Source organism: Oxyura jamaicensis, chromosome 20 (assembly GCF_011077185.1).
Source record: "Oxyura jamaicensis isolate SHBP4307 breed ruddy duck chromosome 20, BPBGC_Ojam_1.0, whole genome shotgun sequence".
Classification (NCBI taxonomy): domain Eukaryota; kingdom Metazoa; phylum Chordata; class Aves; order Anseriformes; family Anatidae; genus Oxyura; species Oxyura jamaicensis.
Window position 1 is genome coordinate 8026162 of NC_048912.1, and position 26195 is coordinate 8052356.

The 26195-nt window shown below is 42.0% G+C and overlaps 1 long non-coding RNA gene across 3 annotated transcripts in view; it reads left to right on the forward strand.

Annotated features, from left to right (window-relative positions):
• The window catches only part of LOC118176822, a 104184-nt gene that overhangs the window by 70099 nt on the left and 7890 nt on the right, over positions 1-26195 (forward strand). Inside the window, exon 1 of one of the 3 annotated variants that reach the window (XR_004755533.1) lies at positions 22619-22741. The exons of the other annotated variants lie outside the window; for them this stretch is intronic. This is a non-coding gene — a long non-coding RNA (uncharacterized LOC118176822). Of the gene's footprint in view, positions 1-22618; positions 22742-26195 lie in introns of those variants that run through there. 3 annotated transcript variants of the gene reach the window in all.

Genomic DNA, 26195 nt, shown 5'->3' on the forward strand with positions numbered 1-26195 from the left:
CATAGTCTGGTTCGTCTGAAGGAAGGGCTGCTGTAATTAGAATGTAATTTCTTTAAACAGGAGCCCACAAGAAGGGAAAGCCCTGCAAATTGGCCTCTTGTTCTCTAACCACTACATGCCGGTGTCTGACAGGAGGCGAGTGTTGCAAGGCAGAGGCGTTCGGGCAGGTTTTCTCTTGTGCAGTGCATAAACAAAGCAGCTCCCGTCTGGTTCGTCTCAAAGATCATAACTTTGTGACAAATATTCTAGGCTCATAGAAAAACTAAGGATGATTTTTGTGTCATTTCAATAAGCATTGCTGAAAAGTTATCAAGTCTTGAAAACAAGACTGCTCTTCCGCACTGTAAAATCTTAGGTGCATGTGGGTGATAAGACAGGTTAGAAACCCAGGATCAGATCCAGATCCCATTACTTTTCTTTCAGAACATATTTGAAAATCAAAAATACAACTTCCTAGGCCTGCAGTGTTTGTACGTCTGTTTGGATGTGTTTGTGTGGCAGTGATGACGTGTGGCTGATGTCCCTTATGGGTAGCTGCAGCAGCAATCTTTGCTGTTTGCTGTCTATAAAGCAGTAAGTGTTGGGTCAGAAGAAGAAAAAAAGAGAACAAAGAGACTTGAAGAGAACAAAAGAGAGAGCAAAACAGACACTTGATGCATTATGGGTGCTTGAAGATCTTCTGAATCAAGGAGAGAAGAATCCTCCCATTGGTAGACCTAAGAGGCACATTTTAATCAGGATTAGTTGCCTGTAACTTTGTCTTATGCAGACTAGACATCTCTTAAACAATAGTCTTGATCCTTTGGTTAAAGTCAGATGAGATTCAGGAGGATGAGGCATACACAGTTTATTACCAGGTTGGGTGTAACATCCACAAACCCAGGTTTAGTCTGAGTACATGTTCCTTGGCCAGAGCAGCCTTGCTCTGGAACAGTCAGAAAAACTGGAGGTGATTCTTATCAGCTGGGGAAACACTTAAGGCTCGTTACTGTAAATACTTGTAGGTCACCTTTACCAAAAGGCCTTAGTCTCAGAGCCACATTTTAAAAGCTTACTCATGGTGACTTAGGATCCAGTTCCCATTTTTACAGGCAATGGATGCACCTATGTGAAGACTATTCCATGAACTTTCTTAAAAAGGCATCTAAGTTTAGATCTGTTTAAATTTTAAAGTTAACTGTTTACATTCTAAAGTTTTCAGAAGTGTGGAAAGAAAGTGTTATGTTTACTTCTGCAGTACACAGATCATAGAATCATAGACTGGTTTGAGTTGGAAGGGATCTTAAAGAGCACCTCCTTCCAACCCCACTGCCATGGGCAGGGACACCTCCCATTAGAGGCAGGGATGCAGAAAATTTGACTTTTTCACACAAATGAAGTTTTGCACTTACTATTTCAATTGCTGTTAAAATTGCTATTTCAATTTTACAGTGATGGATTGCAGCTCCCCCCCAACCCCCAGTGAAAAACACTAAATAACAAAACACAAAACTATACCACTGCATTACTCTGAAATGTTCCTTTGATTTTCAAAGAAAGATCATTGGGCTATTGCTTTTGACAAGGAATCATCTGTTATTTGTTGTATATTTTCCACCTTTTAAATGCTGATTTATACTCTCATAAGTTTGCATATCTTCATTCATTCATATGTGCAACAATAGCATATCCTTAGGCAGTGACCTTCCTAAACATGTTGCGTGTCCTAAACATGTTGCGTCTTTTTTTTTTTTTTGGTCTCTCTGCTGTTCAGAGGCTTCAGAACAGTCACATCTACAAATTATTCAACTTTCAAATGCTCATTAAATCTTTGGCTCCTTCTGCGGGCTGTAGAAGTGCCACATACAAAATTCTGGAAGCAAGGTAGGAGGAGGAACAGGATAAAAATTGCTTACCCTTCACACTGGTGTACCCTGTGATGCATTGCTGTCTGGTCACGCACTGTCACTCATGTGCAGGAGCCTGTGCAACGCCCAGGGAGCCTTGTAGCATGTAGTGGCACCAGATAACTAATTAAGTTCATAACAAAGTTTGACTGGCAGAAAGGCTGGGCAATGCTAACGAGGAATTCACATTTGACTTCGTAAGTTTTGTTTGCATCAGAGCAGTCTGAAAGGAGACTGATACCTGAATGTGTTTGTGTGCCTCACATGGCAAAAGCAATGAGAAATAGGTGGTGTCTGACTTAAACCACAATTTTCACCATCTAAATCTTTTTTTTTTTTTTTTTTTTTTTATTCCCGCTGCATAGTTTTAGCAAGAAAAATGAGTGAAAAATTGCAGTCATAAAAGACTCATCTGCTTTCCATTATGCTGACATTTAAGGATTGCACACATTGAAATGCTCCTATGTGCTACAGAGAGTGACAGAAAAAACAGAAGGTTGAAATTCACAACAAACGGGAGATTTTGTAATTCGGCCACCCTGGGGGTGGGTGAGGAACCAGCCACCGGGAAACTATAAAGCTTTCCCTGCACCTCAGCCTTTTCATCTCCCTACAGCTGCATGCCAAGGAATTAAATTGCCAGTGCATAGGAAAATTGCTTTTGAAAATACCCTTTGCCCTCTGTCTCCTCCAGATGTGGGAAAAAAAAAAAAAAAGAGAGAGAGAGAGAAGAAAAAGAAGAAGAAAGAAAGGAAGTTATCAATATTTTTGGCCAAAAGTCAGAGTGCTGTGCTCCCTGTAGGCATAACTCTAAAGTCAGTGATTCAACGTGATCTGCTTGGTCAGTGGCTTTTGGTCTTTACTGGAATACAATTGTTAAGAAGCTTTTTCTTTGAAGCAGGAAAGTCAATTCCTCTTTTCCTTCTGGGCAGCTTCCAGCCAGCTGGTATCTTTCCTCGCAAGTTGAGGAGCAGCATTTTTTGTAAGTGAGATTTCTAAAAATACTGGTTGTTTTACAAGCGAGTGGCAGACAAACAGTTCTGTGTTCCTCTACATGGGGAAGCTGGGGCTTGTCTCTTTGGATGCAGGAATATTGGTATGGAGGAAAACGAGGTTTTACAAACCTTGGCTTTCCAGGTTTTTCAGAAGACCCCATGAAACCACAAGGAAAGATTGAAAATCATGTTTCTATAACAATATCTCATACCTATCTTTGCATTTGAACCATGTAGCACAGGTCCAGGCCTGAGGTTTTTGATTGCTATTGAGTGATTTTCCGTCAGACCTTTTCTCAAAGTTTAAATGTCCATAAAATATCTAAAATTTATTTTTTTAAGCAGGTTCCTATTTTCAAAACTCTAAGTTGTAACAGCACAAACATGAACCTTCTGCCTCTTACTCTCCAGCTACCACTTCTGTATCAAATATATTCAGCTTACAAGTCAAAAACTGTTGCTTTTTTTCTATCTCTGTGGCTTTCTGCTCAGCCTGTTTCTTGTAATTCAGGCTCTGTTTGCTCTGTTTCATACAGCACTCCTGCCAGCAATGAACCTGGACTGGGACTGTGCCTGGCTTGGTGCTGCTGCTGCTGCCTTGAGAGCAATGTGCTTGCTCTCCCACTATTATATCACTCAACTTTCCAAACAGTAAAACGTAGCTTTGATACTAAACTGTATGTTATATCTTAAGAGGGAAGCTGTAAAAAGAGATGTCAACAGGTTTTATCGGATTCAGCTTGCATTGTTTTTCATGAGCCTTAGAAATCTTTAGCATTTTTTCTAGCTTTGAGTCAAAACCTGGACGTTGTGTTTGGCAGCTACCTATCCTCAGGCTGCAAAAGGAATGTGTTTATTGCTGTGTAGAAAAGAATAACTAAATACCTGTATTTGAATGAAAACATTCAGCTTCTCTTAGAAATAGAGCTGTGTAGTTTGGATATCCAGCATTCATCTCCTTTTCAGAGCTGGAAATCCCTGGGCTGAGGCACATTGCAGTAAAGAAGTGAATTGTCTTACACTCTCTGAAGACACTCACTGAGCCATAAAATTCTCAGGTCTGAAAGCTGAGGGGAGCTATTCACCCTCAAGTAACTTCAAGTAATGTGCAATATAAAGTGGAAGCCAGACGCAGTGCTCTGCAGCAGGATCACATACCAAATCCCCGCCGACATTTCTGTGGGTGATCTTTTGCATCTGCAAATGATGATGCTCCAATTTGTCACCCCATATAAACGATGGGTTCAAACACATACCGCTGCATTTGTGGCTCTGAAAGCCTGAGCAGTGGGTAGCAAGCAGGAGGAAGCAGAGGAGGGGAAGGTGTTCACAGGGAGTAAAAGTGAAGGAGAAGGAACACTTTCACTGAACCACGAATTGTTGGCCCTTTGTGTCTTGTTGATGCATTAACGATCAATAACTGTTTCCTTCTCCTAGCACGTATTGTTGTATGCTGTCATCTATTGCTCTGCTTGCCCTGTTCTGAGACTGCACAAGAGCTCCTGACAGGGACACGGGGACCTGGAACCAAAATGGAGCTGCAGGATGAGTTATGGCGGTATAGGAAAGGGTGAATGGCAAGCTGTAGCTTTCTTTTTTTTTTTTTTTTAATTATTATTATTATTTGTAAAACAAACAAACAACAAAGCATAAAACTGGAGCTTTAAATATTTAAATATTGTAATTATTGCAGCTGTATGGACTTTGAAAAAAAAAAATGCTTCTCTCTGGTGCAGCATTTTTACTGGTAAGGTGGGAAAAAGAACCAAAACTCCCAGAATGAGAACGTTCGCCTTCAAAACCCTTGAAGGTCTCATGATCTAACTCAGGGTGTGCAATTCAAAGAAATGCTTCAGGAACTTTGGTATGATGATAGCAGGGGCTTAGCAGAAGTCAAAAGAAAGTTAAAGTACCAGTCTGGGATGCTGCAAAAAACTAAGCTCACATCCTGATTCTGCTACAAACCTGCAGCTCTCACATCGGTCAAATTCTTTAGGTCGTATTTCAGCCGTGCTTTCATGTGCCTCTCATTACACATGTAGACAAGTTAGTTGGCTTCCGTGACTCCCTGTGCTTAGTATTTTAAGCACATGCCTAGCTTGGATGTACCTAGGCCTAAAGAGACAAACAATGAAAATATCTTTGGAAATGAAAATACCTCATACTTGCTGAGATAGATGAAGAAAATTAGATCGGAAAAAGCACATTGCAAAGTATGCTGCCAAACAAAAACAAACATTGTTTTTCTGGTTTGGGGTGAGAGCAGGTAAAATGTGGTATGTAGGTTAGTGTTTAAAGTGCATAAAAGATCAAGATGCCTAATTCTAAATTTGGAAGAAACATCAATGAATTAATGCAGTGTAAGCCTGATGTGGGATGAGAGGTATAGATTTCGATTATTTCATGCTTGAAGAGGTATTCAGTGAAGGAAGTGCTACATTAACTATTTGACAGAGACTGTCCTAGCAGGTTTTTGCAGGTTTCATATTTTGTTTTTCCAATGAGAATATTCTCAAAATTTTTATTTTTATTTATTTTTATTTTTTTCCCTGTATCCTGACTTTGACTTTCTGGAATCCAGGGACTCTCACAGAGAAATCAGGAGCTGTCCTGGCATTTGTTAACAAAAGGCCATGGCACTTCTGCGAGCAGGGTCGCTTGCATGTCCCCTGGTTTACAGGTTGCATTTGTTGCCCAGAAGTTGCCCAGAACATCAGTTCTGGAGCTCTGAACGGGTTTGCTTCCCAGAAAAGCACGAAGGTTTGTAAATTGTTTATGTTCTTCAGATTATTCTCTCTTTCCCTACCACTAATGCTTGCTGCATCACTTCAGTGGATATTGCTATGTGGGAAAGGTTTTTATAGATACAGGATAGACTCTTTTCTGGTCTTTTTTTGCTATAACAGGTTCATTGTGTCCTGCCACCACAGGGCTCAGTCGTGGCAACCTCAAGCACCTGACTGCTGCTTGAAGTAGTCTAAACTGTGGATGAAACCCCTTGTACATGAGCAGTGAGGTGGTACTATTTTTTATGGTTAATTCCATGCCAGAGTGATCATTTGCCATCAGTTACTACTAACAGCAGCTTGGACCAGAAGTCCTTTTCCATGTGACTCGCTGCCCCGCGAGGTTCTGCTCTAATGAGGCAAATCTCGAAGACTTGCTGCATGTTCTTGCCAAACTCCAGCTCGTGGGCAGGAGGCACCAACGGGGAGAAAGCCTCAAAGATTCGGTTCTGCAAAAAGGTTCTGCAACTCCCCAGCCTTGTGTGTCCAAAGGCTTCTCAGCATTCGAGCATTTGGCCTGGAAACCCCCCTGGATTCGATGGAAAGCCTCTCAATTCGCTCAGCTTGTAATGCTGAGCACGTTGGAGGGGCAGGGAGCTGCCAGCGGACTGTGCGAGCCGGCTGGCGGCTGCAGCCTCTTCATTAGCAGAGGCATGTGTAACCTCCCAGAGTGCCTAACTCCAATTAACTGATTAGCTTGAGGTAAAATCCTCGCAAACACAAGGCTGGTTGAAGTCTCAAAGCCAAAGACTGCCAGCTGACCTGTGGCTGGAATACAGAGTGTTCTGGGCTATTTCAGTGAGGTTTGGGGCTGGCAGAGGAGCGGTGCTGGCACTTGGCGTGCTCCAGAGTGTGGCCAGGGAGGTCGCTGCTCTGGGGTCTGTGGGATTGTCACCTTGTTGGTGACTTGTGTGTCCGTATGGGTGCGTAACTCAGTGCAGCAAAAAAGGCCTTTCCTCGTGTTTGTAAGAAAAAGTTGGAGAAATAAAATAGATCTAGTTGGACTTTGTATCTGGTATCCCCTCTCGTTTGACTCCAGAGGGAAATGCTGGGTATAAAGTGTTAGATCAAAGCTGCAAAGATCTTGATTTTGATCTTTTCTCCCTTTCTTTCCTTTTTTCTTTTCTCCTGAGATTGTGACTTCATGACATTGTCATCCATCTCAGCTATTGTACAGAGCAGGATGCCTCTGCAAATATTTACTCACTTGTATATTATTAGAAAAAAACTGTTCATTTTGATGCACAGTGGGAAATATTGTGTTATTACTTATAGCAAAGCATTAACATGATAGGACTAAACTCTTTGAAGATAAATATCACATTTTCTAGCTTCAAAAGCATGGCTTGTGAGCCCCTGGAGGTCCGCAGCATGGATTTTACTGTACTGTAAGCACAGGAACCCTTTTACAGTATTCATTTTACCTGAGTGTATAGCTGATCGATCAAGCCTAGGTGTTCCTGACAGTTTTTTTAATCACCTGTTTTGTTTCCCTATTCTATTTGCATCATTTTTCCATTTTTCATGCCAGGCTGCACCGCATCATTAGTATAGAAAAAACGTGTGATGCTGTGGCTGCCCGGTATCGCTGCCGTGCATTGTGTATGCAGGCTGGGAGCACCTGCTGAGAACGTCTTTGCTGCATTGCTGCTATCTTAGCCAGCTCCAGGTCAGAGCTAAAAAGCGAGCCTTCTCTCTCATCAGAGGAAACCTTGCCATTGTGTGAACTCTTGAAAAGGCAGCAAGAAAAGGCACCAGCCAATTTCTCTGGATGGTGGTTTTCCAATTATTCGGAAAGTGTCAGATGGCAGGCTGTGCACCTTGGTCTTGTGGGTGAAGAAGAAGATGACATGTTTTTTTCTCCTGCAGCAGTTTTGCTGTTGGGGGCAGCGTGGGGACTGGAAGGAGGCCAGGAGGCGGGTGCTCCCAGAGCCCTCACCAGGCTGTCCCCTCCTCACACCCATGCTCCTGTGGGCTGACACGCACCAGGCAGTCCCCACCAATCCTGTGCCATGGCTTGAAACCCCATCTACCTCTCTGCAGCTCTGAGGCTGGTATTATTTTTTTAAGGAAGACTGAATGAATTCAGAAACATAAACAGAATGAAAATAGCTACAAATATGCCAATTTATGCATTTAGCACTACTCCCAGCATTTTTGTGTTTATTCTTCTTTTCCCTACCCCCTGCAGCAACTCAGGGTTGTAAAGTTTTATTAATAGTTAAAATGCTTGGTTAATTCTTCCAGCATAATGTCCTTGCAAATTCTAATTTGCATCTTCCCAGGCACAATCATTTTGTAAGTGTAGTATATGGGTTTATCCTCACTTACTCGCCTGTTTCACAATTTCTGATCTCAGAAAGTTGAGATTTTGATATTAAATATTATTACAAACCTTTCTTTTTAATGAGCTTTAGAATGTCCCTGAATATTTGTTGCATTAATGTTTGTTGCATTAAGATCAACAGCTTCCTAATTGCCTACCACAACGTGCATGCTTGCAAATGGTAATTAGATGCACAATTTTATGAGCGACATGAATTCAAATGAATGTGCTTACACCAAGCCCTGAGTCACAGAACAGCTAAGGGATGCTGATAGCAGTGATTTATCACCGCTGGGCTACAAGCCAGCAGCAACTTGAGGCTGGAGTTGCCTGTGCAGTTTCCAGCCCCGCAGAGCCCCAGGGATTTCGGTCCAGGGTTGTTATCCCTGTGCACGATGCAAAGCAGTCCACGGGCCCTTTGTGTTCTTATGTTCCCAAATACTATACAAGTACCAGTAGTATTTAAACAGTTTTTAACCAGGAAAGAGATCTGCTGGTTTATCTCACAAATGAGAGGTTCCTGAGATCCATTGTCCTTTAGGCAGATTTGCTTGCTTCTGGCATCTAAGAATGTTGCTTGAACCCCTCTTCTCAAACTGGTTCTTTCATAAAACTTTGGTTCTAGAATATCGTATCCTAGTAAGATGTTTTATGCAGGTGAATTTTAAACGTTAGCATTAATTAATTTGGTAAAGTATAATAAAGTAGCAGAAGTATAGATGACAATAGTCATGAAAGTAATAAAAACAGAGTAATGACTAAAGACAAACACAACTCCAGCCTCCCTGCAGACGTGGACATTAATGAGATTCCTTTGGTTTCTGCCTGTGTGTGGTTCCTTTCTCCTACCCTCTGCAAGAATTTCCTTCCTTTGTGCCTGGTTCCAGTTAGGGCCACAGACAGAAACTGGTAAATACAGCAAAATATTGTCAGAAGGAGAATTTCTGACCTGACAGTACATGCAGCCAACCAGTAATCTTAATGGGACTTCTTTGTTGAGGTCATTGAAGAGGAGGGGGAGGCAGCTTTGCTTCTGGGTGTTTGTGCAGACTGAAATTCTGAGATCGCTTTGCACAGGTAGGAAAGACAAGCATACATTTTTCCAACGTCTGTCCAACTTATCAGGGAAATTTAAATACATGGAAATGCATTTAGGGAAGGAAGTGAATTAGGGAGATTCTGCCTCGCCAGCTGCTGGCCTACTTGTCTGCTCAAATAAATAGGACCAACAAGTGTCTTGAGGGCAAATGAGAATCAGTTAGCAAAGCATGTAAATGGTACTGGGTATTCGGTCCTCTGGTGTTTCCTAGTGTAAAGGCTCTGTGTTTGTTGGCTGCACCTTTCCCTCACTTGATTTCAGCAGGCAAAATAGAAACAAGGCTCAGCCTCTTACAGCGATGGTTGGTCTGCCCTTTTTCCAGTGAAAAAGGGTGGTGATGGACTGAAAATTAAAAAGGCAACACCCTGTAGCACGGGACACATTTCAGTGTCTGCATCTGCGTTCTGCTTAGGGAAGCAGAGAAGGTTGAATCGCCAATTTCTTCTGTTAATGACTTGTGATCCTGCAGCAAACCCATTTTGTATCCATAATGAAACCTTATAATGTTAGTGGCAGTATTAATATCAGTGTAATTAATAATACTATTTATACCATCAAGAGACGGCCGCTAATTATGCAGAAGGATTAATATCTCACTAGGCAACGGCTTGAACTTGTTTTCACTCAGGTAACTCATTAAGGGATGTGTTCAGAAGCACTGCCACGAGGGGTGGGAGAGCTGCTGCTGGAAAGCACCTGAAATCTGCTCACCATCAGCGTGCACTACTGCAAGGCGGCCGAAGTCTTGGGGCCAGGGCTTCTGCAATTGAAGCCCTGAATGCAGTTTACTTCTAAGTAAGGCTCTATCGTCCCTCTAAAAAGGCACCTGATTTTCAGAAGTAAATCAGTGTGTGGTCACTGAGGATACAGGATGATGAAGTGAGAAATATTGTGCAAATAAAGCCTTGATCCATGGTGAGGAGAACTTTTTTCAGACTATCTGAAGTTCTTTGGTTTTTGTTAATGTTGCTCTAACTCAGACTTCTGAGAAACTCTGAGGCATAAAGATGTCTTTGTTAAAATTCATTACTTCTTTCCCTTTATTTAAAAAGGGAGAAGAGTCTGAATCAGAGATTGCTGATGAGTTATATGGGAAGGTCAGAATTGATAGCAGTTGTAAAGAAGAACAAAAACACATTAAAACCTCATCCCTTTCTGATGATAAATAAAGAACATGATCTCAATTATATTTCTCTTCTGTGGACCTGTTTTAAGTGAAGGGTTTTTTTGTTATGCTTAGTTTCTTTGAAAAAAATAATTGCACTGGTAATAAAAAGTAATTCAACTTTTGGGTAAACTTTGTTCCATAAATTCTGACAACCCAGCAGTCAAGGCTGTGCTTCTTCATTCACAACCTAATGATTTACACTGCACAAAGGGCTGTACATGTGCAGCGCACAGCAAGAATGATGTCCCACGCCCGTTTACTATGTAAAAATTATGTTGTGGTGAGAAGACAACGGGGTTCCCAGTGAGAAGTTGGAAGGCCATCAGAAGGGCTGCTGAGTAGGCTTGTGCTCAGAGCTGGCTTTATAAAGACTCTTTAAAGTACTTCAGATAATTTATGCTCTTGAAATTTCACTCAGTGAAAACCAGAGGTCTCACATATTTCTCCACTGACAGACAGCTGTTGCATGCCTTGGTCTTTCCAGCAGCCCACTGTGTATATTAAAAGGTAATGGGCTCTGGATTAAATAGTCGTGGCAGAGGCTGTGTCACCTGAAACTTCTATGTCACAGCTTGATTCAGACTATTGTGAAAACGTCTATTAGTGCTAGATCATTGCTTGGTGCTCTGTAGATAATAGCCTTGTACAAAGGCAGAGTGATGGATGAAAATCCCATTGTATTCCTTCAGGTACTAAATGTTCTCTGATATTTTTACCGAGCTTATCAAATGTTATGGTAACATAACTGCTCTCTGACTCCACAGCTTCAGCAGGGAGGGGGGAAGTGGGAGGAGGGAGAAAAGCTGTCCTTAAGCTCAGGAGATTGAATTGTAAGTAGAATAAAGGGGATATAATATCCAGATACTCACACTACGGCTCTTAAGCAGTCAGCAACTAATCCTGCTGCAGGGACACACAAGGACATAGCTCGGGTGAAAACACTACAGGGCAAATCCAGCCCTGGTACGGGGCTGCAGCAAAGCAGCGCCTGAAGCCCAGACCTGCCTCAGTCCCATCCAGAGGACGCCTGCCCCTTGCTCTGCCCTTTAATTTCAGCCTGGCCCCACAGGGGAGGGATGGCACATGGACACAGGAGGCAGGTTGTCCTGTGTCTGAACTTTGGATGGCATAGAGCAGAGCTTTGGGAGCCTCCAGGGGCTACCAGCAGCTCTTGGGGCAGTAAGCGCTGGCTGCTGGTGCTGCCTTTGCTTCACCAGGGCCTGCTCACATAGTGTTTGATTTGAGGGAGAGGCAAATAGTTCTTCTGTAGCTGCAAAGAGACGTGTTAGCAATGTGACTAGTACCCAGACCATTATCAGACGCGTGCTGCTCTGTCCAGAGGTACAAACACAATTTCAGGGAATCTGAATGTCTAGCTGGGCCACCTTCTATCCAGAAAACAAAGACATATTTGAGTTTCAGTCTATTTATTGAATTAGAAAAACAACATAGCTCACACCTCCTTCCCTTTTTAATGCTTAATATTTCCTGCTCATACCTTGGAGCATCTTTCACCTTTGTACTCTGAGTCCTTGGTTTCTCCTTCATCTGGGCAGCCGGCGCTCACCGGGTAATCCTCCTTTGCCTCCGCCTCGGTGAGGGTGTTTGCCTGCAGCTGGGAAAGGAATTAGGCAGGAATTACCTAAGGCTTCCTACAGGGGATTTGTCTTTTTTTTTTTTTTTTTTTTTTTTTAAAGGTGAATTTGTGGATGTAGAGTAACACTCGTGTTCCTGGTTCCCAGCCTGGCAAGGCTCCCTCTGAGCTCAGCCACCGTGTTTGGGGTCTGAGCTGCAACAGAGGCTCCCAGCATGTTTGTGGGGCCTGGGAGGGACACAGAATTAGTGCCTTCGGTGTATTAATTGTTGTTATCGTGGTGAGACCCTCTGAGACCTCAAAGCCTGTTATTGCAACATACAGGATGAACTGCTTAGACAGCTTTAATAGTGGGCATGACATTACAGCCTACAGTTAATGAGTTCCCAGCCTACTGCAAGCCTGTCCTCTGTTGCTGAACATGCAACTTCAAAACGAAATATTTGGCTTTTTAGCAGAAGTCCATGGATTCCCCAGTGACCACAACGCTCTGAATAACAACATGGGGTTTGCAGACACTCTCACACGATGGTGAAAAATAGTTGCAGGCTTCTATATAAATTAATTTTTCATGTAAAAGCCCTGGAACAATGAGTCTTTAACACGCATATATAAATAATTAGTGTGGTCATAAGTTGGTTGGTTTCTTTTTAATTGACTCTCCGTGTGTATTTATTGACTTTGGAAATGATGCCAAACTTTCCTGCTAGATCAAAGGAGCTGACTTTCCCTCTTAAAGTCAATGGTTTCCAGGTGGTGATTTGTCTAGCAGGAGTTTCTCTGAGTTACTGAAGGAAAAGGCTCCCCTCTTGTGGCTCTGGAGGAGAATGACATTTTTCTGCACAGTATTCTGCACTTTTCTACTCAGAGGAATGTAAATAAATTATAAAATTCCAGTCATCTTCCATGCAAACTATGGCACAGAGCTTTGCCCTCTGTTGTGCTGCAGCCATATGCCAACGAGCTCTTTAATTGCTGCTGTGTTTGCTTTGGGGTGAAGGGAAGTATTTGGAGTGAACTGATTAAAATTATTTAAATTGCAAAGAAAAGTCATGTAAATCAATCGTAAAAAGTCATGTAAAGTCATGTAAAGTCATGTAAATCAACCGGTCAGAAACATTAGCTTTAAACAGCTGATTTAAGGCTGTTTGTGCTTTTTGTGCTTTGCTTTTCTTTGTTTGTGCTGGATGCATTTTGTTTGTTCTGTCTGCTCCCTGAGGAAAGGCTGTCTCAGTAAATGTTTAAGGCAACAGTTTAAAATTATTTGTTTAAGGGTGCCTTTAAATACTTTGGACCCCTCAGAAAGAAAATAAGTTTACCTGTGTTTCACAATTAAATGTATGCATTTATTAAAGCAGGGAAGTTCTGCTCAGAGTCAGTAAATTGAACCAATTGTTTCTTGTCAATGTGTCTGCCAACATTTTTGAGCTAACAGAGCTCAGGCCCTCACACCTCATTTGTATGCATAAATTGGAAGAAGAAAACAAACTTTTTTGCCTTTTCAACTCCTAGCTAATTTCTCAGTGTTGAATAACCCACTCATCAAACACAAATATACTGAAATTCAAATACACTGAATTTTCTTTCCTCTCTGTTCCTACAAAAAAAAATAAAAATAAAAAATAATAAAAAATAATGCTATTTGAAGTAGAGTTCAATTACTTATTTAAGTGGCCAGCTTTTTAGAGAATAACTGCTTGACTTCCTTCACAGCATCAGCAGCAACGATGTATTATTTGACAAGTAAATAAATACATAGAAAAATTTAAGTAGCTATTGAATTTATATCTCAATATATTGAGTTTTTACCTCAAAGATTTTATCTCAGATTTAGTTTTCAAATTTGTTTATTTTAAGAAATATGTTAAATAATCTGATTTTTACTTAATTCTGTTTTATCTATTGTGGAGAGACTTAAATTACAGGAAATAATTTGACATTGGGTTTCCAACTGGACCCACATGAAAACAGTACAAGTTTTGAATTCAAGGCTATGATCTTGGCCAGTTGTCAAAAGGAAATATACTAAAGTGTAGCTCAGGAAAAAGGCAGCCTGAAAATAGAACTGTTGTTAACACAAATAGAACAGATTTACATTTTAATTTTAACACTGGTGCTATTTTTATACTCTAAAGAAGCTAGAATGGGAAGTCTTCCATGTAATGAAAATCCAAATACAAACAAATCCCAAAGTAGATTTCTCTATTGAGGAAGACTTACATTTTTATAATTTGCAGCATCTCTCATGATTCAATGAATAATAATGAATGATCTTTAAAATGAGGTACCTTCAGCCTAATTGCTTGAAATATGTAGTAGTAGAACTGTTTTCTTTTAATTATTAGTCTGTGGCAGTAAGGCCTATCATTTTTGCTATGCTGAGCAGAGTTGAATTTTTCTAATCAAAAAGACTTTGAAGTGAGATGGAAATTGAATTATCTTTGTGTTAGGGCAAGAACAGGAAAATTCATGGTATCTGTATCAGGTCTCAGATGAGAAAATGTGTTGAGAATATGCTCTGGTTCTGTGTCCTGCCATTGACAACACTCTGCTTCAGGTGCTGCTAACGAAGACAATACACTGAAAAATAAAGACAGCATTGCAGAACAAATTTTCTGCAGTGTTACCTGGGGCAGGAGAGACAGGGCCTCCCCCTCCTCTCTCATAGCCGACTAGGAATCTCACAGCTGACAAAGCTGTAGGTGTTACTGGTGGCAAATTGCTCAGCAGCCGTACCCAAAGTATCATGCTGACTTTCACTGGTGTCTTTCTGGAGGGGAGGTACCTTAGCAGGGCACTGCCACCAGGAACTGAGCATGCCTGTTTGCAAAAGAAAACAAAATCAGAAACCTTGAGAGCTGGAAATATCCCCAATTTCATATTATGTGTGTTTAGTCCACATGCATTATGCATGCTCTTAGCTGCACAGAGGGCTTCTTGGGAGCTGCAGCTATAACCGCAGCACAGCCAAGTATTTTTTCTTCCTTCTGATAAGCAAATATGTTCCACAGAAGGCAATTTCACCCTGCCGCATTTGGACACTCAACCTGCTCTGAGCAACCACTCCAGGAGGAGTGAAGGACACTTGAGGGCTCTGTCTGTGTGCTTTGCAGCTCACCTCAGATTGCTGTGAAGTTCCCTTGGTAATCCCCAGCCACCTAGCTTAAGAGGTTTGGGGATTCTTTGCAGATATATATATATATATATATATATTAAAGAAGCAATGCATTTTTTTAATTTATTTTATTTTATTTTATTTTAACATTTCACCATTTTACCATGAAGCGGGTGTGTTTCAGTCAAGTTCTCTGTAGGTATATGGCTGAACAGGAGAAACTTGGGCTGTAAAATGCAGATGCCATTCCACCTCAAACCCACCTCAGAGGAAGTGTCTTGTGAGGAGAAGAGAGCAAGGATCACCACCAAGAGCCCTCCGGCTCCTCCTGGGCACACTCAGCAAGGGGTTGACCAGGTGGTGGTGGCACATCTATAAACCTAAAACCCATATCCAGACTCCTTCCCGTTTTTCTTTTTGTGGAAGCCCATCTCAGTCAATACCTTTTCTTGGGATGAGTGGATATGTATGGCACAAGAGGGAAGATGATTATTCTCACTAAAATCAGTATTAAAGATAAAATCCTGCTTGTCCTCATGCGAGTCGGCCCAATGAAACCGATAGCTTTGTCTACTTGGATAAAGAAATTTGGAAATTGTCATTTGTGCATACAGCCACTAGCTTGTAGATCAGCTCACTGCTGAAATGTGACACTTCAGCAAATGCCAGCAAGGGACTTTGCATTTTTGACTACTGAATTTTCATTCTGGGCATAACTCTGGAGTAACACACCAAAAATATTCTGTCCTCTGCTCTGTGCTGGAATAGACTATTTTTTTCCATAGGTGAGATCTAACTAACAAGTTCAGCTTGATCCAATGAATCTTATATGCTTGGTTTTATCTTTTTTGCTTGAGAGTTTTCTATGGTCTGTTTGGATCTCTCATATTTACAGGATGACTTACTCTGTAAATTAAAATTTATGAGCTCATTAGGAAAGAAAACAAACACATCAAAAAAGGGCTTAATCCTGTTTGTACAGACTAGCCTAATGTGAATTCACTAATTCAGCACTTCATGAATTCGGGGAGTTTTTAACTCACAAGTTTTCTAATTCACAACCTGTAACTCGCATACCCATGAGCAAAATAGTTCCCTGGCCCACTGTGAGAGCACTCCTCCTCCTCCTCCTCCTCCTCATGGCACAGGTGTCCCCTGTATCACAGCAGGTACCATGAAAGCCAGCTTGGCCTCTATTAGATCCACTTCTAAAGGTTTTTTGGGGTAAGCTGACTTATTTGTATCTTTCAGCTTGAAAGTTTGCACTATACCATTTCCATAAATCACTGGATTCAGGGGAAACTTCCAGACAAATAACAGACAAGGATGCAGAAGGTGATGGTGGCTGCCTGATAAGTTTATCCCACCCTGTGCATTGTGTCCTTCCTATGCTGTTGCTCTTGCTTTGACTTCATGGTGCTGCTCCCAGCGCACATCAGGCCTTAGCACCAGGGGTGTGTTAGCCAAAACCTGAGCAGCAGAGCGAACAGTCCCAGAGGTGCCTGCGACGTCAGTGAAGCTGCTGCAGGGGGTGGCCTGAGGATGGCATGGTTTGTGGAGTTCCTCTTCTCTGTTTTGTGTTTGCCTCTTAGTGCTTTACAAAGAGGTAACTTATGCATGCTTGTTATCTCGTTAATGTGCATGAAATAACCAGGGCTCCTCCAGGTGAAATGAGCTTCAGAAATGGTTGCTGCTTTTCTGCTCTGCATTAAAGCAATAATCATTTAGGAATCTAATTAGGCTCTGGTTTGCAAGAATGATGAATATTCACATTCTAAATAGCTGAGAAATATTAAAAATGTATGACAGCTTTATTTGTTCCAGCTCTGAGAATTACGGGTGAACATTTCTCTGAATGTACTGAGCTTTCTGAGTGTCATTCAGGTGCTGAACTAGGAAAAGGGCATCCAGCCTGATGCATGGCTGCGTGCAGTGCCCCACAAATGCAGTTGATCTTCCCATTCCAAAAATAGCAGCTACAAAATTCCTTCACTCAGACTTTTAGAGCCCCTGTGACAACTTGTTTCATTGCCTTAGTTACTATCTAAGTCATTTTACGGTAAATGTATTTTTAGGAACTGGATTTGTTGAAAGTGAAGCTAAAGATAATGTTTTTGTAGTAACCTCCAGCCAATTCTCATCAGTAATTTCAGAATTTGTGCATTTGAGCTAGAAGGATTTAATAACTCCCTTTGCATTTCACCTTTAATTTTATAACTTTTGCTCTGGATTCATCTGCAATTATCAAAGCAGATGATCAGCAATGCTGCTGCCCTTAATGAGGTATTTAATTTACATATTCTAAGTTGCCTATGTTGTGAGGAAAGTATGGGTTTTTTTGATCTCCTAATTACTTTCTCTATTTTGCTTTGCTGGCATAAGTATATAATATTTGATTTGCTTTTGTTGCTGTGATCTTTACATACTTCCAAAAACTAATTTTACCATCTAAATGAGCAATCAGGCTTAAATTAATACCTGAACACTGGCCTGTCAGAGCGCCCATCATATGAGAGTTTCATTTGAAATGCATCTATGGTTTTTTTGTTGTTTTTGTTTTCCTCAAGGAACTGAGCAGAGATAGAAAAATCCTCTCTGGTGTATTGCTCTATAGGGATTATTATTTTTTTTCTTTTTCCTATTAGTATTAATTTTGCAGCACGGCTCGCAACCAGGTCATGCTACCCATCATGCTAAAACAGAGAGCAGTGTGTCTGTGGTCAGCCAGCAATTAAAAGTCTCCATGTTCACGATGCAGTCAAGTTCCTTTGAATCGGATTTGGTTTCCAGGAATTGCTTGTGTACATATAAAGAGAAAACAAACATTTCTGTCTGGCAGCTCATCAGCTGGGCAGTACAGAATCAGCATCCTGGGAGCTCTGAGCATATTTTTTATGAATGAAAACTAGAGCAGGCAACCTAGAAGTCAGCTTTTATATATTTCAAATACCTTGGACTAAAAAAAAAAAGAAAAAAAAAAATTAAATGCAGATTTTAAATGACCATAAGCATATCTGATGGGTGCAGTAGCAATCCAGGTCATTGCCCTGTCCTGTTGGCACAAGGAGGCAAGGTGCAGAGGGCAGCTCTTTTAAGGACAAAGGTTTGGCAGCTCAATTTGAGTATCTGCCAGTTTGTGAGACAAAGTGGGCTGCTACATTCCCTTTCACTTATAGAAGGGAGAAGAGCTCCCACAGAGCCTTCTGTGCATTGGGAAGTGGGAGGGGAAGTAGAGGGGCCAGGACTGCTAACATACATTGCAGTATAGAAACAGCAGCCTGGCACTGGAGCAGACAGAGAGCCCCTGGGATGCCGTGTGGCTGGCAGCAGATCTTCTGCTAGGTTTACCCGGACCCCAGCCTCCCGATAGACCCAGCCTCCTTGGGAGCACCACTGGCAGCCACAGAGAATCCCGTGAAGGCAGCATCCAGCAAGTTCAGGCCAGGGAGCTGCAGATGCCCCTTTATAGAGTCTGTCCTTTGCTAGAGATTTGGGTATTTGCTGAACAAACGCAGTTCTCAGAGAGGAAACAAGTAATGCAAAATCAGGCTTAGGGCAATGCTTTGGGGGGTGAAAGAGCCCTTACAATTGGCCAATGCCAAAAGATCCAGTTCTAGAGACACTGAACCTATCCAAATCCTTCTTCCTATTTGTTAACAAAGCATTTTCAAAAGCAAGACCCTGATACAGTTGCAGGGGTGTGGGGTTTGCCCCTTCTTAGGCAGAGAGGCCTAAGGCTATGTCTGGGAAGAGCTGTGTGGATTGACAGTCATGGGAAGTACCAGCTGCAACTTGAGGACAGAAAACCACCACCCTTCCCTTCACCCTGTTGTTCACTCTACTTATCATAGACAGGGCTGAGGTTCTGGATAAATGTAAGAATTTTTTACATTTTACTGGCTTTGTCAGTCTTTGGCCACTTTCACAAACAGTAATTTCCTGACACTACGGCAGCTTGACTGAGACATGCTGGTAGAGCTGCAGCAGTGTTTCCTTGAGAAACTCTGCCCTTCCAGTGTGACACAAGTGAGGGAGCAAACCCTTTGCGTGACAAAGCTTGGTCTTTATGGTTTCAAAATGGAGCAAGATGCCTCCTCCAAAAATGTTGAGCAATCTCTAAAAAGTATGTTATATTGGACAAGTTATGTTGACAGAGTCCAAGCTGACTAGGTGACACTTAGCGAGCTAGCGCCTATGAAAAGACAGGCCTGATCTGATGACTTTTTCACTGAACTGGATCAGGCAGAAAAATGGGAGCATGAGGAAGGGTTTTAGCCCTCTTCCATGGGCTGGGGAATGGGAGACGGTTCCTCACTGAAGTCACACAATAGACTTTGTGGGTGCCAGATGCTGTCTGTGCCAGGGATGGGATTTCAACCCAGATTTCCTGAGTGCCAGCCCCGTGCACAACATTCATCATTATCCATTCTCTCTCAAAAAAAGAATGAAATAAGGCTTTCTGATTGATTCAGTAGTTTGAAAGTTTCAGCTGCCATAAAATGACACTTCAGAGAACCCAACAGTTTACTAATGGAAAAGACTGTTATTATTACCCAGGTGACCTCCTTTAGGAATGAATGACTGTAGTCTTTTACAACGTAATAATAATCTGTGTGCCTTTTGAGAAGTGGATATTAAAGCACGTCTGAATTGACTTGCCAATAACATCCAAGAAGTCTGTGTTATAAGGAATAATTCTGATTCCATTCTGTACTGTAATCATTTTGGGGGTATCCTTAAAATTTACTTCTTTAGTTTTCCCTCATTCTTTGACACATTTTTTAACTTTGCAGATAATTAAAATTATATTGGCTTCAGATTGATAAAAATACCTTTCAATATACCAGAATAAATGGAGCATCTCTGCTGGATATGATTGACTTCATCTCTGGTGGCTACGTTTGACTTGATTTACTATCAAAACAAGCAACAAAGGAATTCAGTTTAACAAGGAAGCCATTACCTTTAAAAAAAAATGAAAAAATAAAAAATAAAAATGTGTAATTCTGAAGACTGCAAGTTTTGGAGCACAAATGACAATGGGAGTTTATGGAGCATTTTGGATTAAACCAAAAACCAGCTCCATTAAACCAAACAGAGCATTCCTAATCTGACATGTTGACAGGGACACCTCTGCCTATTCCAAAAGGGAGTTTCAAATGAATCCAGATTTATCGTATGTTCCCAACAGGGGCTGGGCTGACTCCAAAGGAAGTTATGCAGTCCAAAAATAAACAAGATACACATGAAGCAGTTTGTGCCACCAGGAAATCTTCCAGGGAATATACAGAGAGGAGAAGGAAAGCCAGCAGAATCATGGCTTAAGATGTCTTTCCTCTCTCCTCATTATCTCCTATCTCTGTGTCTTCAGAGAATGTAAATCAGAGTTTCTTTCCCATGAGATCTCTTGCCCTTATATTCACTTTCTTCACCCTTGCTTCCCCCAGGAAAACAACTCCGTGTGCTGCTGCTCTCCAACACTCAACAACTCCCATTGCTGCAGCTGCAAGGAAGCAGCTACAGAGATGCTTAGCGTTGAAGTGCTGCTGATCCTACATCTGCTAGCGCTCATACTTGGTTACGGACTTCTGCAAGAGTAGACTGGAGCTGAACAGCCATGCTTTTCCCAAGAGCATGTATGAGTGATTTGAATTATGTAATTATAAAAAGCAAATTTAGCCTTTTCCAGTTGCATTTACCGTGAGCAGATGCATAGTCAGAGTAATTGCAAATATCAGGACAAGCACCTTTTGCATTTACATTTGGGTAAATTGGAGCCAACCTTTTAATTTGCTAAGAGACCCCAGGAGAGCTGTGCTGGTGGCACACATTGTTCACTTCTTCAGGTCTGACCAGAGTCTGACTTGGACTTTATAATTTGCTGGAACGGAGTCACTAAATTACACACTGCTATGAGATATATAATCCCACATGAGACACAGAGCAGCTCCTTAATATGGCAGCCTTCAAATAGGCATGAGCTCAAATACCACTGCAGAGAACAAAGTTTCCCAGTGTTAGATACAGCAGTAGAAGTTCTACCTCATGAAACATTATGGACTGTATTGTCAAAGGAAATCCAAGTTTGTGCCCATAATAATAGCGTGTTTGGAACTTCCTGCCAAAGAAAAAGTCTGTATAGCTACATATAGACAAGTATCAGTGCACACAAAAAAGAAAGTTGTAGAGTGTCTACTCTGCAAATGCAGCCCTAGGGTTTCAGAAGTGCAAGATATACACATGCAGAATGGAGACAGTTATAAGCTGTTTGGCAGTGCAGACCAGAGTATAAAATATGAGTCTCAGAAGGTTGCTTTATAGCCTGAACTTAAGATTTTGCAGCAGCCTTAGTATTCTGTTAGCTGTATTTTGGATATCAGAAATCTGAATTTCCAGAGAAGTGTGTTGCCTTCCAACTAATAGTAACATTTACACTTTGTGTGAATCTCTCATCATCAAAATGACAGCAGTCCTGCTTGTCCATGTATTGTTTATGTAGCATCTCAAATGATAACTGGATTGTAATGGCCAAATTCTTTCTTATTGATTTTGATACTTGCTAACACAATTAAATGTGAAAAATATATCAGATTACTGCTGTCACTTGCAGCAAAACTTGTGCAAAAAGATGGCATAGTACAATGCCACAGTATAGAGAACTGTTGAAACACTGCACATAAATAGGTGATGATGATGATGAATGATTGTACATGCATATTCACCAAAGTCACTGACTTTAATAGCAGTTGTATGTACACAGCCAAGGAATAGTTTTTATCATGTATCTATAAATAGATATATCTCTATCTATATATGAATAGATGCATGTGCATGTATACAAAACACAGAAAACCACATCTGGTGGTTGGTCCTGTCCTTTTGCCATAATGCTTGATTTCTTTTTTTGTTTGTTTGCTTGGTTTTTTTGTCTGTTTCTTTGTTTGTTTTTCCTGATAATATCATATTTATTAGATGTACTGGTTTTCTTTTTTTATTATTATTTATTTATTACAAGTACCAGAAAGGTAACAGGTAGCTCATTTGGGAGGTTGGAACAAATGCAAAAAATCTGAGGCTAGTCAGATCAAGATTTCAGCCTGAGAAGTGCAAAATACATAGCCAGATCACTCCAGCAGATCTAGTGCAGTGATTTTGCTTGTCTGTTTGTAAGATGTCTTTTGACTTGATTTTGATCTTGGCAAGAAGCTCCTGTTTGAGGTTTTGGCTCTCCATCCAAGGAGGAATATTTAGGCCAATATGGACACTTGAATCCCAGTCCTCATAGGAACTGATAAAATTATGGACAAGTTCCATTAAACAATGCTGGAGTTTTTGTGTTTAGTTACTTAGTCGTGCACAAGGGAGTCTGGCTGTTTATCTCCAAGGGAAGCAAGAAATCTGTGTGCGTGGGTGAGCTACCTGCTGGAGCAGGGTGTGGAGGAGCTGAGCTCCACGCTGGAGATGGGGTGTCACCACCCACTGCGCTGTCCAAGCCCAGGGTTTACAAACTGTTACTAGCTTTGGCCAGCCAACAACCTAGCCTCTCCCTGGGGAGGGAGCGTGACTCAGAGGGGTGTCTGAATCATCAGGGCTTCCCCTGGGCGAGGCTGGGACTCATGCATACGGCCTGTCCACATGTCTGGGCTCCAGGGACGGGGATGGAGGCTGGTGAGAAGCTGCTTCCAGCTCTGCAGACCTGCAGGCCCAGGGACAGCCTCCTGCATAAGGGACCTTACACTTGCAGAGTACCCATGGTGACAAATGGGATCAAGGTGAGACATGGCATTTGTAAATGTTGCTACTATGACACTGTGTGTTTGCTTTCAGACTCTGTTTTTACACTAGCAGTGCTACAAACCATGGCTGCTTCCCTGCAAAGTTTGCAATAATGTGAAAACAGAACTAAGCAGTGAGTGATTGTTGCAAACTACTCTGGCCTCCTGGCATTTTCGGCTGTTTTCCACCCACCCTTGAAAATCATCTCTGGCCCAAAATGGAACTGTGAGCTGTACCACATGCTCTAAATGAAGTGCTAATTAAATACTTCTACTTAATGTAGACAACATTTCTTTGAAAAGATGGTAATGTATTACAGATGCCATGCGTTCCCATAGAGAATGACAAAGTGAGCAGCGCACATACTGCGTCCCACTCGAGGAGGTAGGGATGTAACCTGAATGGCTTAGACTGATAGGGCCTCATGCTGAAACAGCACTCAGCTGGTCCAAAACCCCACACGTGGTAGGTCTCTCATTGTGAACGTGGTAGCACAAATACTGCACGTACTTCTGCCTGGATGCATGTTTTGACACGTGGGAGATAAACAGCGGAGCCATACATTTTGATAGAAACTCAGTGCCGCAAAGCAAACAGGTAACAACTGGCAGATAGTGCAGAAAAGGAGCTGAATCCTGCTGGGTGGAGGCCCCAGCCATGCTCCATGAGCTGGCAAGCAGTTTTGGGCTTGGGCTGTCCTAGTGCAGGACAGAGCTGCATAGCAAAGGAGCTGAAAGGATTTGGGTTTAGCGCAAGCACTGGTGTCCATTCTGGCAACAGCTGAAAATCCAGCTCCAGAAGAGCTGGAAGGCTCTGCTAAAATTATTGCCATTGAAATCATGATTGATCATTAGGCTTTAGGGTCAACAGGCATCAAGCTCAAAGGAGCCAGATCACCCAGCTTTTGGGGTAGGCTTATGCTGTTAATGGACCATATGTTCAAGTCCATGTCCAAGTCCAGACTTGTCCATGAGCAGCTTGCTTTCATGCAGGCTCTGGCACAGGCTTGCATCCAGCTCTCACTGTCTTGAGGCATGAGTTTGAGCAAAATGGGTGTCTTTGTAGAGACCCAGGCTCTCATCAGCACAGTCTGGGTGGATTAGACAAAAGCAGGGCTGTGCATATACGAGTTCAGCTTTCCAGCATGAATCCTGAGCTTGGATTGAAACACTGTGTGTGTATACTGGACCCAAATTATCATCAGGCCAGCAGCCTGCCAAGTGAACAGAAACTTGCACGTCATGGAGATCGTCCCCTGTGTCTGTGCTCACTGCACACAGCCTCTGCAGACAGGCTCTGAGACCAAACGCTCTTGGGTTAACCTTTGGGGAAGATGGATTTTCCCCATAATCTAGAGGACTAGAAATCCAAGCTGTCCTTTCTGTGACAGTTTAAACCCTTGGGTATCTGAGGGACTGACTACCTGTGAAATACCAGCACCTTGTCTGAGCTGTGGCATCAGGGGATGGGTTGGTGAGAAGTCCTTGCTGCCTGCAGCAGGGCAGGAAAGGCTGCTGTCAGGGTACATCAGCTGCAGTGGTCTGAATGCACCCCCTGCACAAAGCCAGTAGGATGGAAAAAATAAACTAGGAAATACAGTTTTCATGGAGTAATGGTTACTTACAGGGCTGGAAAAGATCTCTGATATGCCATTGTCATGTGGGAGGAAAAGAACCTGATTAGGCAGAGATTCCAGTTGGGAGGGGAAAGACCATAAGCCAGGACTCCTGGCTTTAATTCATTTGTGCTAATGAGCATTGTTAGTTGCTTGCCTTGTGTTACATCAGTTTGCTCTTTAAAATAGATGGTACTATCCCATTTGACTGAGCTCAAATGATTGAAGCGTGTTAGTGGAGATGAAATAATATTTATGTAGAGCTTCCAAGCCCTCTGGTGACCTATGTTTTGGGGTTTCAGTGGTGATGAATTAGATCTTGCCTTAACACTGAATATGTGTATGTTTGTAAGTGTAAATTGGAGAAGCAGAAAAGCACTGAAGAGTTAATAGGTGGGGAAAAAAACAAGTCCTGTTCCTTCTATTTTCATTATGACATGTTTTGCTTTGAATTGCAGCCAGTGTGAGCCACTTCTGGCCGGCCACAATAACTCCCCCACACTCACCGTGCTCTCTCCCCAGCCTGGTGTCCTGCAGGTCTCCCCAGCAGAAATGGGTATTCACAGATCCCTAACTCCAAACTGAATTCCCTCCCTTTCTCTTTTGTGGATTGCAGGCTTGTAAAGATCTGAAGCTGGCTTAGCAACTGTTCTCTGCAGCAAGATTGTGCTTATTGTGTAATGTTTAAACAGTTATTTTTATTAAAAGAGTGAAGCCAGCATGCTTCCTTGCTGGTGTCCCTGATGTGAATCATTGTACACTAAGTTTCTGCCTGCAGTGCCCAAAGTCTGCAGGCAAAACGGTGGCAAAGGGTGCGTTGAAGGATGTCTGGTCACCTCTGCAGTGCTTCTCCCACCACCGTGTCCCTGGGCTGTTCCTGCCTCAGCATCTCCTCCATGCTGGGCAGATAGCTCAGCTGCCTCCATCTCTACTTCTACCTTCTCATTCCCAGGTACCGTGCAGGGAAAGGTGTGTCCTCATGCCAGTGACAGCAGCCTGTAGAAGTCATGGCACCCTAGCACTGAGACCAAATTAACCTCTGGCAGCCCCACGCGTAGGGTGCAGAGAGCATGTTGGTCCTTCACAGGAGATCTGGAGCTGCTCCAACTGACAGTTTCTAAGCAAATCACTTGGAAGGTGTCTCATGGCCCTCAGGGAAGAACTAGGAGTGCAACCACAGTACACAGTTATTTGGAATAGCATAATTAATTTATCGTTCACATCTTGTGGGCTGGGAAGGAAGCTTCAAAGTGGGATTGTTATATTGTGTGAAAAAGATATTCCAGGAGATATCAGAGTCAAAAGTAGAGAAAATCTTTGTTTTCAGAGTGACATGGCAATTAAGTAGTGCTAACTTTGTTCTTCTTTTGCTGAGGATGATGACAATGATGGCTGAACAATATGGAGATAGCATCAAAGAATTTATTCTTAAGAAATATGCAGTATCTTATTGTGTAAAGTGTACAAAAGCTGTTCCTCTAAAAATTGTAGAATATTTCCACATTTCTTTCAAGATGGTTCTGCAATGTTGTGAGTGCTTTTTGGGGTTGGATGCTCTCTTGGGAGAAAAAAGAAGTAGGAGTCCAAAATGAAGAAACAAGAAAAAGGAAAGACAGGAGAGAGGGCAGATGGCTAGGTGGAGAACTTTCTTTAATAAAATATTTCACATTAAGGATGTGAATTCAATTGCCTATTGCTATTCATCATGACTACATAAAATTCAAAGTACTTTGGTATTTAAATAGTTATGGATTCAGAGATGAGTCATGAAACAGAGCTTGTATTTTATCCATGGCTATGTTAGTGAATGGTTTTCAAATGTAAGGATCTTTTTT